The following is a 14,374-nucleotide window of genomic DNA, read 5'->3' on the forward strand; positions in this document are numbered from 1 at the left end:
TGGTGACAGCCACCTGACCGAGCAGTGGCCCTTTGCACAGGTGTATGGCCATCCTGGACCCAGTTAAACCTACAGTAACCTACCAAAATGAAAGGAAAGCAGGTTCAGTCAAGTTCTCACTTAATGGAGAGTAGATATTTGGCTCAAATTCCTATTAACCTTTTTATCCTCTGTAATTATGACTTAATAATGTTGTCAGTGGGAATTCTTTTGATTTCTGAAAAGAATTTAAATTATCATTTCAGCATGTGCCACTAATTAAAAATGAAGAGGCAAAGGAACCAGGGCAAAAAATAAAGTACCAGAGTGTGAGGTGTTTCCCAGGTAATTCCCTGTCATTCTTCAGCCTTCTATGCAGAGAGTCCTGGGGGTTCAACTCCCACAGGTCTGATCCATGTGACAGCTATAAGCCTTGATGCCTTAAGCTTTAGCTTTCATATTTTCAGATTCTGTGCTGCCTAGGGATGTAGTTCTGAGCCTCACAGTAAGTGCCAGTAAGCTCTCTTCACAGAAGCAGGGAGGCAAAACAAATCCTTCTCCTGCTGAGGACCAAGAACAACTTTCAGCCCAACAGCATAAACAACAGTGGACTGAACAGAAAAAACAAGAAAGATGAGACCTCGCAACCCGAAGCTGTGGTTGGACAATTCAACTCCAATATGCAAACAGACCAAAACTTATAAAAATGTAAGATCTCGTGACTAGTTAGCCATTTTGTGACCATCTGAGTCCACCTGATGTATAGCCCTGGTCAGGTTCCTGTCCTGCCCAAGGTGGATCCTGGAGGCCTTTCAGTAAATACCTACTTTATTCTTTAGCTCTGTCCAGTCTCTGTTTCAGGTCAGCCTTCCCAAGGCATTAGCCTAAACTGAAAAAGGGCCAGACTTTGAATTGGTTTGGGAAAAAATAGAGCTTGAATGAAAGAGCCGAAATAAATCCTCTGAAGGTAAAGCACAGAGCAAGCACAGCATTGAATATTCTGCAGCATAGAGTGATCCTTCAAAAAAGCCTGAAGGTTTTTTTCTCTGTATTCATAATCTTGATTCTTATCTGTGCCAGCTAAGTCAATGGCAATCAGCCCTCCCTCAAGCCCACACAGGCAGGCACATAGGCAAAGGGTGGTTCTGTAACATTGTGACACCATAACCATAACCTCCTCTTACTCCTGCCACATTTAATTGTATTTCTACCTCATTCATGATCTGAGACAGGAAAAATGGCAAAACACAGAACAGACTTGTTCCTAGAAATCATTTTTAAAAGTGCTGGCCATTTGTATTTGTTTTGTTTTGGGGTTTTTTTTGTTGGTTGTTGTTTTGTTTTGTATTTAAAGAGCATGTTAAAAATATTTCAGTTAGGGAAAGAATGGTTTTGAGGCACTGGTCTGCGTTTTGCCTGTGTCCTTGTTTCCTAGCATGGGTGGAGTCACTCATGAGAGCAGACATTTCTCAGGAGCAATGGTGGAGTTCTGCCTGGGTGGCCAAGGAAAGACACTGGCCACATCTTCCAATTTCTAGTTTAATGTCTTAATTCAAAAGGAAGTCATGCTTCCTGACCAAATGCACTTGTTCCCTTTGTTTGTCTCTTTTCTTTGAACTTGACTCTGATGTCTCAGCAGTTTTCACTGAAGACCCTGCTACCAGCAGAAGCTTGTTTGTGACTTTTTTGCTCTCAGTGACTGATAGAGGTGAGATAATGAAGATAGACCAGAGAGGTCCAAATTCTGCCCTCAGCTGTGTTTGCAAGTTGGCAGTGGTTAAAAAGCTCGTTGTTAAGGGTTGCAAAATATATTCACTCTGCTATTATTTTTCCATAAATTACTGGTGATAGGGTTATTGAGATTGTTTTTGTTTTTTACAATCCTTCTGGATACATGACATTTCTAGAAGGCATTTTTCCAATCCAGTTGAGTAACAGAATAATTGCTGACTTTTTAATTGTTTTGTAGAACAGCCTCTACCTCTCAGACTGCACAGATGCAGATTCACAGCTTAGCTCGATTCACAGCCAAGGAAATTTCATTTTATGGAGAAAACAACTTTTACCCCTTGATTCAATCACCACTCATCACCCCAGCTCCAAGACGCGCTCAGTGCACACATCTGTCAGAGAAGCAAAGAAGATGAAGAAGAGGGTTTCAGGAAGCTCTCCCCAGACAGGTTTCTACACTAACCATCGAGACCACCTCTGCGTCTCCCGGTTCCTGCCAGCCCAGCTGCAAGCCTGCCGTGGCCCTCCCGATACAGGCAGCCCCCAGAGAGCCTTGAAAGGGTGCCTGCAGGTGTGCTTTCCTGCCCGCTGCCTCTCTCGTGTTTCACTAACTCTCTCATCAGTGTACATCAGAACAGGAGTTATCTGAAGGTGCAGGGAGGCTATCATCATTTCAGTGAGGGGTTTTTGATATCTGTGTTCCTACCAACTCAAGGCAGAGACCTCTGAGGTGCTGGCTCAGCCTTCCTGTGCAGATAAAGGTGCTGCTAGCCTGTGCTGCTGGCTGGGAAATGGAAATCTGCAAGAGGCTAGAGCTCCTACCTGCTCAGCCAAGCCTTCTTACACCAAAGAAATAAGAAACAGCTGTGGTTTGCTGTAGCCAAAGGCCTAAAATATCTTTCAGTGAAATAATAAAGAAAAGAGAAAGAAAATTCTTTTCTGCACTGCTCATACTGGCCATCCCCTCTGCACTCCTACCGACTTCATCTCTGTTTCACCAAGGCGCACATCCCTGATGGAGCTCAGGCCCAAACACTGCTGCAAAAGGATTGATAAAAGTTTCTGGTCTCCATAACAGCAGTGAACCCAACCCCATACTTGGCCAGGACTAAAGACATGGATGGTTTCCGTGCCCATGGCTGATGTGCTCCTGCCACTCCCACTCAGCAGAGGCCCCACACACTCACAATGGTTCTCTTGGTATCCTCAGGTTCAAGATCATCTTCACTGAAAAGCAAGCTCTGATGGTATCTCAAGTAACATCCTCCATTCAAGGAGGGACACAAAAGCCTTTCACTGGAGGTGATATGCTCCTGGCTGGAAGGCCCACCAGGAATAGGCAAGACAGGCCATGTTACACCCAGATTTTGCACCCTGTCAGCAGCTTCCCACCTGCCCAGGAAAGGGATGGGTTCTCCTGCAGTCCCACAGTGGCAGTCCAGGAGCAGCAATCTACAGGCACTCCTCCTGAGCTATCATCAACACAGAAACACCCTTAACTTTCTTTAATCAAAGAGGTTAGAGTAATCCTTTTCTTGCCAACCTCTGATTTGTGGCCACATCCTTTAACAGCAACCCCATAACAAATACAAACGCAGTTAGTATGGTGATAAGGTACAGAACCGATATGATAGTCCCTCCTCCATCACTGCTCTGAAACCCAGGGCTTTCTAGTACAAACCTTCATTGCAGCCAGCTGGAGTAGCTATGGATCTCAGAGCCAGATCCAGCATGATCAGGGAGGATTGAACCTGACCCACACCTGCACCATGATTTTGCCTCAGAAATCACAAAGCAGCAGGCATGATGATTAAAATAAGATGCTGGATTATTCCAGCAGTCCCCCTGCCTTTTTGTCACTACTAAGTTTTGCCGTGCTGTTTGTCTGACATCCAAAAAACACTTATGGCTATCCTCTCTGGAGCTGATCAGTGGAGCAACTTGGGTTTTATGTGAGAAATTGAACAGTTAATGGTGAAATTTATTTGGTACCTTTGTTTGCCTTCCTGTCAGTGATACAAGTTCTTCTTCTTTCCTCTTTAACATCCATAACTAACATTTTCCCAAAGGATTCCTATAACAGAAATACACTTTTGTCTAGAGCACAGGAACTTTTCTGGAAGGCTTAATGTCCCAAAGATAGCGTTGTACTCTGTGGAAGACCATGCTGAGGGTGCTGCAGCTTCAGCCTTGCTCCACCAAAGCAGGTTTCCACACCCTAATCCAACCTTTCCAGTAAAACCAGGCTCTGTGAAAGAAGGAGAGTCCAACAGCTACATGTGTAGGTTTGGACTGACCAGATTTCTCTTGACTAAACACACAGGCTGGCCAAGGACACCCTAGTTCTGGAGTTCAAGTGTTGCAGTGATGAGGATGTTTTGAGAAGTTGCATGTAGAACAACACAACCAAGCAACAGAGTGTGCTGCCCTTGCAGTTTCCAAGTCCTTGAATCTGTTGAGGAAGTTTGCGTTCATAAGACAGCTGCTGCAAGTCAGCAAAAGACTTCTCTGGGAGGTGATGATTTTCCCTTATCTCATGTTAAGCAAATGCATGCAAATCTCTCTCTCTTTCTTATCCATATATTGTGTATTTTTTAGAAATAAAGGAAGGATATTTTACTGAGCAGAACCAAATCCCAGCCAGCAGTCTGAATCTGTTACAGGCCGTGTATCGTGTGCTTGCTGTATGGAGTCTCTTGTCCGTCAGAACAAAAACTCACAGAGGACGGAACTCAGACAAACATCAGACTCCGCACTCAGAAAAAGAGAAAACGATCCAAACAAGTGATTGCTGTGAGAACATCTTCTCTGATGAGAACTGAAACTGCAAGTCACTGGTTTTCATTGAAAGCAATGCAACCAAAAGTCTGAAATCAGTCATGTCCCCCAACTGATGAGTCGTCTGAAATCCACCACCTTCCAGATCACACAGATCCTGAGATTTCTCAGCTTCCTCATTTGTGATCAGCGATTTCTGTAGAAGGGTATTTCATGATTAAAATCAAATTAATAATAATAATCATAAAGACACCATGGAAAAAAATAATACACAGAAGTTGTCTGACATGTTTGGCGTTTTGTTTTCCCCCTGATGAATAATGTGTTAATTTTTCAATTTATGCTGAAAGCGATTTAACACAAAACTTTTTATCTTAGAAGCAAGGTTGTCAGAGGTTGGTTCAGATACATTGGGGTTTAGAGTAGACTGGACTTAATTTCACAACCATATTTTAACCTAATTCTTCCATGCCTGCTGCAAGAGTTTCCAGCCAAGTCAATGGGAGTAATCATGTGAATAACACACGCAGGTTTCAGCCTGAAAATCTCTACCACCCTCATTTGTGGGTCAAGGTTGGTCTGCTTGGGGAAAAGCACAATGCAGTGCCAACAGTGAATGGCCTTGACATGGTCCATTTCCAAGAGATACAATGATACCACCAAACCACCAGGACTGTATGCACATAATGAAAAGTGACAATGCACTCATTTGTGAAGGATATGAGACAGCCATGGTAGTTAGGGCAACATTTGCATAATCACATTAACTTTAAGGACCTACTTTAAAATTGACCTAACAATGGCTGCCATTGTTTAAAGCCACAGCTGTCCATGCTGATCGGACAACATGCTTGGTCAACTTGTGTCCCAGCCATCTTCTTCAGGAGGACTTAGAAAGTTTGACTGAAAAAATCATAGGCTTCAGGACATCCTGTGAATGTCTGGCCTCCCACTGTGGTTTGAGTTTCAGAGAATCCACAGCTTTCAGGGCTGCACAACTGCTGCATTCTCATTGGGACTGGTGTAACCTATGACACAGCTTTATTTTTCAGAATTGTTCACCAAGGTTGTGTGAAAAAACGCATACCAATTACTTATTGACTGCTAAAAATATTGCAAAACATGAATAGTCTGAGACCTAATTATTTTAGGCTGGAGCGAGTTACTGCTTGAGATTTTTTTCAAAAATCAGAACTTGTGCTCCACACATGACATTTCAGTCAGATATTTCTTCTACACACAGGGAAGACTGAACCATTTGCATCTTCATATGCCTTGCACAATCATCCCCCACCACAAAATTGCTGATATTCAGCCAAAAATGTACCTGGTGGATGTTCTTCAGTAGAAAAATATTTACATACATTATCACCACATTTCAGGGTAGTTGGTCATGTACATGGTTATGGTGAAAACCCAAACTCTAAGATTTTTTTTGCTCTGATTTTAGAAAGGTAGCCTTGTCCACTTTGAAAAACATGTTTATTTTTAACTATTTTCAGGATTCTCAGACAATGGAGGTGGTACTGGACTAGCTGGAGGGAACTCAGAGTTTCAGTTGCAGTGTGTCTTCTTTGAATAACACTAACCACAGGTAGGAGAATGACTAGAGCACACATTCTAGAACGGAAAACAAATAAAGAGAAATGTTGAGGAAAAAAATGTTGTAGCAAAAACAGTTCAGCACTTTCTGAGAATGAGGTTGAGGAAAACTCGTTTTTCCTTGCCCTGGTAGGCCTAGTTAGCATAGCATGAGTCTGTGAACTTTAACTGACTTTTTGTTTTGCATTGCATATACTGTGATTAAAAACCCATTTAGGCTCCCCACTGTCATTTGGTCTCAAACCATATTAACCAGTTTAAATATTCTTATATTGGTCTCAATTAAGAAAATCTCCTGGCTTTGCGTTGTGGATCAGGGACTCAAAATTTTAGGCAGGAGTGTAATTTGTGACTCCTATTCCTATGAGGATTCATATAAACTTGACCAAGTCATGCCCTCTGAGCATTTCATTCAGCACAGGAGCACCAGGGGCTCACCTCCACTTGGCAGTTCCCCTCCTGGGCAGGACATGCCACAACTCTGGGGGTGAGGGGCTGCATTTGGCCATCCATCACCCTGCTCTGTGCTGTAGGGAGTGATGCAATGTCACACCGGGCTCAGCTGAGCTGCCGTGGTCCCTCCTGCTGCTCCACACTATGCCTGCTACATGGGCAGGACAAGGTTGCCCAACACCAACGTGGAGGGACGCGGGGTAAGGTGGGTGTAAAGGCAAGCTGGAAGCAATGGGAATCACTGGCTAGGAGCCAGATGTAAATATGTGCATTAGTGTGTGCACACACGTAAATGTGACTGTGTAATCAAGATCAGTGTTGTAATGAATATACAGAAAAGTGGGGAGAGAGGGGAGGGTGAATTAATTGCATGTCAAACCTCAGTTCTGACTCTGCTAACTTTGAAGTACTGCACTCCCAAGCCTTAATGATCTTTTAATTTATACTTTAAATGATAACTTTTACCTTTTGATTATTCAAAAGATGGGCAACATTTGACACCAATAGTTTACGTTTAAGAAAAGTAATTGAAAAGATGCAAATGCCTTTACTAAACAGATATGCAGAAACGCCCATTTGCGTTAAGCACAGGTAAAGTGAACAAGCATATTAATATAGGCAAAGCTTCACTAACCACACTTATTTATATTTTAGGCACTTGTTCATCATGAAGATCAGCATTTACTCCTCATATTCATATCTGATCATATTAAAGCTACTGGAATACTTCAATGGCATTGCAAGAGAACTGCAGCTAGAGCAAAGATAGGGATGAGTTCTCTGAAACCTCTTCAGAAACACTTATGCTGTTTCAGCACTTCTATACTTTTCAGTACTTCAGAAACCTCTGTACTTTGGGACTGAAAGAAAATACAGCTTCATATTATATTCAAAATACAGCTTCTATCACTTAGACACTCATACCTTTTCCACACGAAGGAAAGCCTCAGAGGCGAGTACTGTTAAAGAAAAAAAGTAATGGTTCTGCACTACTGTCTTCTGACAGTCAAAATAAACCTTTGGCTGGGAAAGTGATATGACACCTTCATTTGATCTTATTTTAAGATTCTAAGAGCTATGGCAGTCCCTTTATGTTAAGTCCATATCAAGATTCATTATGTTATTTCTACTTTCGAAAATCAGCATTGTGGCATTTGTACCTTCCTATGGATTTGGTTGTTGCTGTTGAACAGAGTTTTGTTGCAGTATGGTAACTAGGCATTTCGTTACACAAAAAGTCTTGTGTAAGTTTCTGCAGGGATCCAAGAATGAATGGTCAGGTTTCATTTTTCAGTGTGGCAAGGATGACATTAGTAGCTCCAGGATTTCTGCCTAGAAAAAGTCTCAGTATTTCATGGGAGAGACTAAAATGTGTAAAGCACAAAGAGCTGAACTAGGGAATCCATTAACCTACTCAGTAGGTGGAGTATCAAATCCCTCCTCATCATCAGACATGTCCAGTACCACCTACCTGCCAAGAACATTTCTGCATTCACATTAAAAAACAAATGCCTTTAGATGCCATTCCCAGCCCATCCCACATACAAGCCCAGTCAACATGGGCTAAATCCAAAGCTTTGCCAAGGGAAAGGCTAACAGCAAAACAATATAGCATCCAACTCGGGCCTTCTCCACTAACTGGGCCCATCCAAAGTTTGTGCATCTAAAAAGGAAGAAAGAAGTTCTCTTTAGGAAATCACACTTGCCTTTCAGGCTCAGTCCATTTGAGGTAAAAACTTGCTCATTTGTTCAAGCAATGCACATTCACTTTCCTGTTACCACTATTTACTGACAGATTAGAATATTTCAGGTTTCAGTCCCACCATTTTACACAGACTACAGCACTTACACTGAACACGTCTGCATTGGAGAACAATTTGAAGTAACTTGAAAATTATGTAAAATATGAGCTCGCAACAGCATAAAATTGCCTATTTACAAATTGCATCTCTGGTAAAAAATGCAGACTCTAAACATAACCTTAAATTCATTCTCTGTAAGACAAAATTAATTGTTAGTAGTTCATCTGGATGTGAAATGAGGAATATGAATAGGATCGTAACTGCTTTATGTAACTCTCCCTACCAGAGAGAAACAGTGAGTCATTTATCTTAATGACGCCAATATTCTGCCAAACATAAGATAAAACTTCACAGCATGGATAGAAAGTTCAGAAACCCATTCAGGCACCAAGAAAATTCTCTTCAGCTATCAGGAAAAGTAACTCATTTACTACGGAGTCAGACAAGGTTTACAAGGAGAGCAATATTTTTATTAGACTACCTGATACAGCTTCTTAGATCAATGGTTGAGCTAAGGCAAAGATATTACAGACTTTGATTTTCTCTGCAGCAGAAAGCACAACCTCACTTGCACCTTTGGGCAATCACAGGTTCGGGAGCATTCACCAATTGCATGACACACGTGAGACAGAGTGTTGTCCCACGACTGCATATGGAAGTGGTGGTGCAAAACCAGGACTGGCAAGACCTCCGACTCAAAATTGACACTGCAGGGCAGGAAGGCCAAACTGCACAGAGGCACAGGAGCACACAGTGTATGTACTAGAGCAGGTGAGATCCTCCATCCAGCTATTATCCTAGTCACACACACCACAGGTGCTGGTACCTCTTGCTGTAGGTATTTTCTGCAGTGGTAGAGAAGAGGCAAAGACATTGTTTTTGGGGTACTGCATGCCCTGACATGTGAGATTTAGTTAATCTTTCCTAATACCAAGTGTTATTTTGTAGCCAGCTACCCATGTTATACATATAAATACGCACTGCTTAAAGATAGATTAGCATTAGAAGGTCATAGACAGCTCAAAATAAAATTACACAAACCCAGCCCAGCTACCTCCTCCAAGGTCCCCACACACTTCATTGCAATATGTATGTGGGTTAATTTCAGCTGCTGTAACTCACTGATCTCCATTTAGCAACTTCTGGGGGTTTTCCTCTTTTTTTTTTTTTTAATGGCACATCAAAGACGTGGGCTTGTAGAGAAGTGATGTAAAACAACAACCCGAGAAAACAACCTAAATTAAGCATCTGTTCATATCACTGAGAAAAGAGGGGGAAAATCAGATGTGTTTTCCTTATGATAGTATTTTCAAAACCCACACAAACAGTGCATAACTCTTTAACCTTTCCAATGGATATTTAGGGGTTTTCCCCCTGCTGAAAGCCCTGTCTTGGGGACTGTTATCCTGCAAGCCTTAAATACTTAAATACAAGTCTCACATTTAAATATCTCATATCTTACTAGTGCTCTTTACCTGTTGTTCATTTCTATCACAGCACCAATCAAAAACGTCGAGGAGAGCCTCACTGTGAGACACAGCGTAGCACAACCCCAGCAAGTTCCTATTGCGTCAAGAAAAATTGGCTGCTAGGGGAATTATTTACTAGTAAAATATTGTTGTAAGAACAGATCTTGCACCTTCAAAGAGTCCATGCGTTTTCTGCTGCTCGTGACAGGCAGTGAAGACACCTTCACAGGCAGGTGGGACTACTCATTTTCATCATGCAAGGGCATATAATGACATAAATCTACACGGATTCTGGGAGAACTTCTTTCATAGGCACACATCAAGACATATAGCCAGAGCTCCCAAGCAATCTTTTGCCTTTCTTTTGCTCGTTGGAGGAGCTGCAATAGCTCCTCTATCGAGGAACTGCAGTAGTGATACTGCAGGGTGTGTACTATACCCTGGTGGCTTGTTCCCTCAGCTATAGTCGATCAGTTTGGGATTCCTTCCATGCTTTCACTGTCTCTTCCAAAAGAAAAAAAAAAAAAAGAAAAAAAAAAGAAAAAAAAAAAAAAAAAAAAAAAAAAAAGGATAAGAAAGAAAGGAAGGAGGCAAAAAGGGAAAAATTTCTCAGACTATTTCTTTCACATGGAGACCATGTGCAGCCTGCTTCCTGCTTTGCCATGTTCTGTGGCAATCACTTTGATCCCTGGGGACGTGAGACGGAAGTTGGTCTTCACAATTTAATTTTTTTATAGATAGCAAAGTCCATCCTTCCACCTGCATCCAAAGCACTGAGGCAGCTGGCAGAACAAAGCAGGAGAGAAAAATAGTTGACCAGAATCTATCTGAAATTGCCAGCATACAGGTGCAGCCTTGTTTTTCATCTCTGTTGCAGCAGTCCCCAGTGACTGTCAATGTTTTACTGAGGCTAATTAACCCTTTTTTGCCTAGAAAAGATCGGAATAAAAAAACAACCAAAAAAAACCCACCAAAAACCTAAAAGCTATCTGGACTAGAATAAAATTACATGAGTAGAGGAATGCAAGAATCACATCTAGTTCAGAACTGTGCTACAAATAAAAAGGTTGCTATGCAAGTAAAAATACCCTGCAATCTGTGGGGAAAATTTCCATCTTTTGATTGCTGAGACAGCTCCAAGGTTAGCATGTTACTTCTAACACCTGAACAAGGTGGTAAAGATAAACTAAGAAATCACTCAAGAAGCACCGTCAAGAGTAAAGGAGTAATTGTTAAGCAAGGAATAGTAAAACTGAACAATAAACTTGGATAAGCACTGTAGACGGGAAGTCAGCAAATCTAAACAACTGAAATAAAAGATAAGACTTTGAGGGTAGATAAGAATTCCCAAAGCTGCAGTTTGGCTGAGCCGTCCACATTAAACATTCCTCCAGATCCTCAAGGAGAAGCGGTGGCAAAGGAGCCTTATGAGGAAATTCGAGTGCAAAAGGCAGGACTGTTCCCTGCAATGTGGTGCCTCGTGCTCCTTCTCTGGCTGGTTGTTCGAGTCCTAAACTACAGACTTCCACTACTACCCTGAGGAGATGATCCCATAATCCCAATGTTAAGATTTTTCCATTTACATGTAGCGCAAGTTTTGCTTCTCATTTTCATCTCATTCCTGCTATTTATATCTCCTTCCATTAAAAAGAAAATGTCCATCGTTACCATTTGAGTATTACACATATTTGCCTCCTTTTCACTCTCTAGCTAAGCAGCTGTCATTAACAAGGGTGTATTTAGTTCTCTGACAGCCTCTGTGGAATCCACCCCTCAGTGAAGGGTCCTTCCAGCCCTCCAGGACCAGGCTCACTGCAGTGGCTGCCGAGAGGGAAAGGTCCTTGTTTTTTACTTCCATCACCTGATACCTCAAAATGCCCCTCTCAAAATGCACTGGGCTTTTTTCCCCTTCTCCAGTCACATGCTGAGTGCATGTCTAACCTTACAAGCAGTGCAGTTTTTTTCCTTGCAGAAAAGTTTATTTGGTCCAAGTTACTTTTCCCCCAACATCAGTTTTTCCATAGCAACTTGAATTAGAACTAACCATCCCTCTGATTTGTCACAAATTCTGACAGCTGCCTACCCACCACTGAAAGCTGAGTGATGGCAGGACAGAGAAGTCAAACACTCAGGCAACATCTGGGCTTGTTTTTACCTTCAGTCTTTGGTGCCTCAGCTTTCAGGGTGGAGAGTTTGTAAGGATGCTCTGCAGCTGCTCTTCAGCTGTGACAAACCCAGACTTAGCTCTGCCAAAGCCTTTGTAGCTGTAAATAAGGCAGTTTTGATAGACAGAGAATAATGCATAGGTCTGGGAGGAAAGAAAGGAAAATGGGGGACAAATGCTCAGTTATGCTGGTACAGCAGGAGTTCAGCGCCAGTGTCAGAGCTACTGAGCCCTCCTGATTCACCCCAAACAGGCCAGCTCAAAACACCTCACCAGCCCGGAGCTGGGGATCCTTGAGCTGCAGTCACACTCCTGGCCCCCAGCGAAACCACCCAGTCTGGCCCCGAGGAGCAGCGCCAGGGAAAGCCATGCCTCCAGACCCAGGAGCCACGAGCCTGCCCGGGGCTGGAGCTGCTGGAACGCCGGGCGTGATGCAACCCTTTGGCAACCATCGGCTGCGCTGCAGGAGCGCTCGCCTGGCCGTGCCAGGGGTGCCTTCTCTACCCCTCGCTTTGGAGAATGCCATGTGCAGACTCAGTGAAAGGGAAAACATTTCCCTTGCCAGGAGACTGCAACAGCAAGTCTTGGATGTTCTGCTGGCTGTAAAAATAGAAAACACTGGTGGTGGTAGAGATGCCCAGTTTCTTCAGACCTCTCAGTTCCTCACACGATGTTTTCTAAAAGTCTTACCTGAATCTTCCTCACTGCAGTTCAATTCTATTCCCTCTTTTTCAATCAGCAAAATCATGGAGAATAGCTTGATGTTTTCCTCTTTGCAGCAATGTTAATAGTATTAACAGATAATAACCCTCAAATGAAACGGAATGAGATTTAGAAATATCAGCCATTTAGGAGCCTTCAGCTGAAAGGGAGCTGAAGTATGACAAAACCTGCTCTTTTAAGTGTAGTATTTCGGGATTTAACTGGATTCACACTGTTAAATGGAAATTCCACAGCAAATGGAATTCTAGGCTTGCAAAACAACTTCCTCCCATTTATAAATCGTATCACTTTGCATATATTTGAATGGTCAAACATCTATTTAGTCCTTGGAATTATTTGTTCTTTCATTAATGGAGACTAGATGAAAGCTGCAGATAACAGCTAATAGTGACTGAACATAAAGTAAAACCCCTTTTATTGTACAGGCTCTGCAGCCCGAGCACCATGGCAATAATCTAATGATGCCAAAACTTGGATGCCCTTCAAATGCTCCAGAACAATAGGTGCTGCCAGCATGACCCACACGAGGCACCAGCGGCTGAGGAGCCAGGCTCCGAGGTTGCACTTTAACTCTGTGGCCGTGGCAGCGCCCCAGGGGCACCCTGGAAGGGCTGTGCCTGCACAGAGCTGGGCAAGGGGCCAGCCCTGCTCAGGCCCAGCCTCTGGGGCTCCTGCTTTAGACCCTCTGAAGTCCAGCTGCCAGAACTCAGGCAGAGGTAAATCGGAATCTTCGTCAGGGTATTCCAGAGCAGGGAAGCCCAGCAGCTCCCAGAGACTCCAGCAAGGCTTGCCCAGCAGTGAACCTCAAAATCATCTCTGTTTGCAGAACTTCCCCATTTTAAAGTTGGCAGGGGCTCAGTCTGGGTGTGGGATGTGAGACAAAAGTTGCCCCTAGAGCTGCTCCAGCACTTTGGAGCCTTCTCAGGGACAAGCGTGCAGCACACTGTGGACAATTAAATGCACTGATTATGTGCACTCAGCTGTGCATCAGCAACTCCTTTAGAAAAAATGTCCAGCTTCCGTCATTTGACACCAAAACCCAAATTATTTGAATGGCTGGTGGGATTATTCAATGTATGTGCCGTAAAATCCACGTGCACTCTATGTAGCATGAAACTAAAACACCGATGGAGAAAATACATTTTACTGGCAGGCAAAAAGTGATTTCTCAGACTAGTACTTGGAGTAGATTTGGTGCTTTGAGACAGTTTGTGGGAATGGGAAAGGGTAGGAAAAATAACAAAAGCAAAACCTGGTAATATGGTGTAATTAATTTCCTGACCATTATTTCCCTCCTGTTCACCAAGTGGTTACATTCATAGAGTACCTAATTTCCTGAACAGAAATCTTGTTAATTCTGAATTGTGGAGAAAGAGTCTCCCACGAAGAAAAAATGTGAGAACATTACAAACCATTCACCAACTGAGATCACAAAAGAAGGGAAATGGACAGGGAAAAGGCCAAGTTCTTCACCAGTGAGACATTTCCAGCCATGCCACAGTATTTATTTTACTTAAACATACGGCTCAGTGAATTAATGAAATGAAGGTGCAGAGGTGAGGACCTACCAGAAATACTGTCCTCTACCTGCTGTCATCAAACAAGTCTGCATATTTTTCAAAAGGCTAAGTGGTCACAGCTTTTATAAGTCCTGTTTTGAAGTAAAGATACTT

Source organism: Prinia subflava, chromosome 2 (assembly GCF_021018805.1).
Source record: "Prinia subflava isolate CZ2003 ecotype Zambia chromosome 2, Cam_Psub_1.2, whole genome shotgun sequence".
NCBI lineage: Eukaryota > Metazoa > Chordata > Aves > Passeriformes > Cisticolidae > Prinia > Prinia subflava.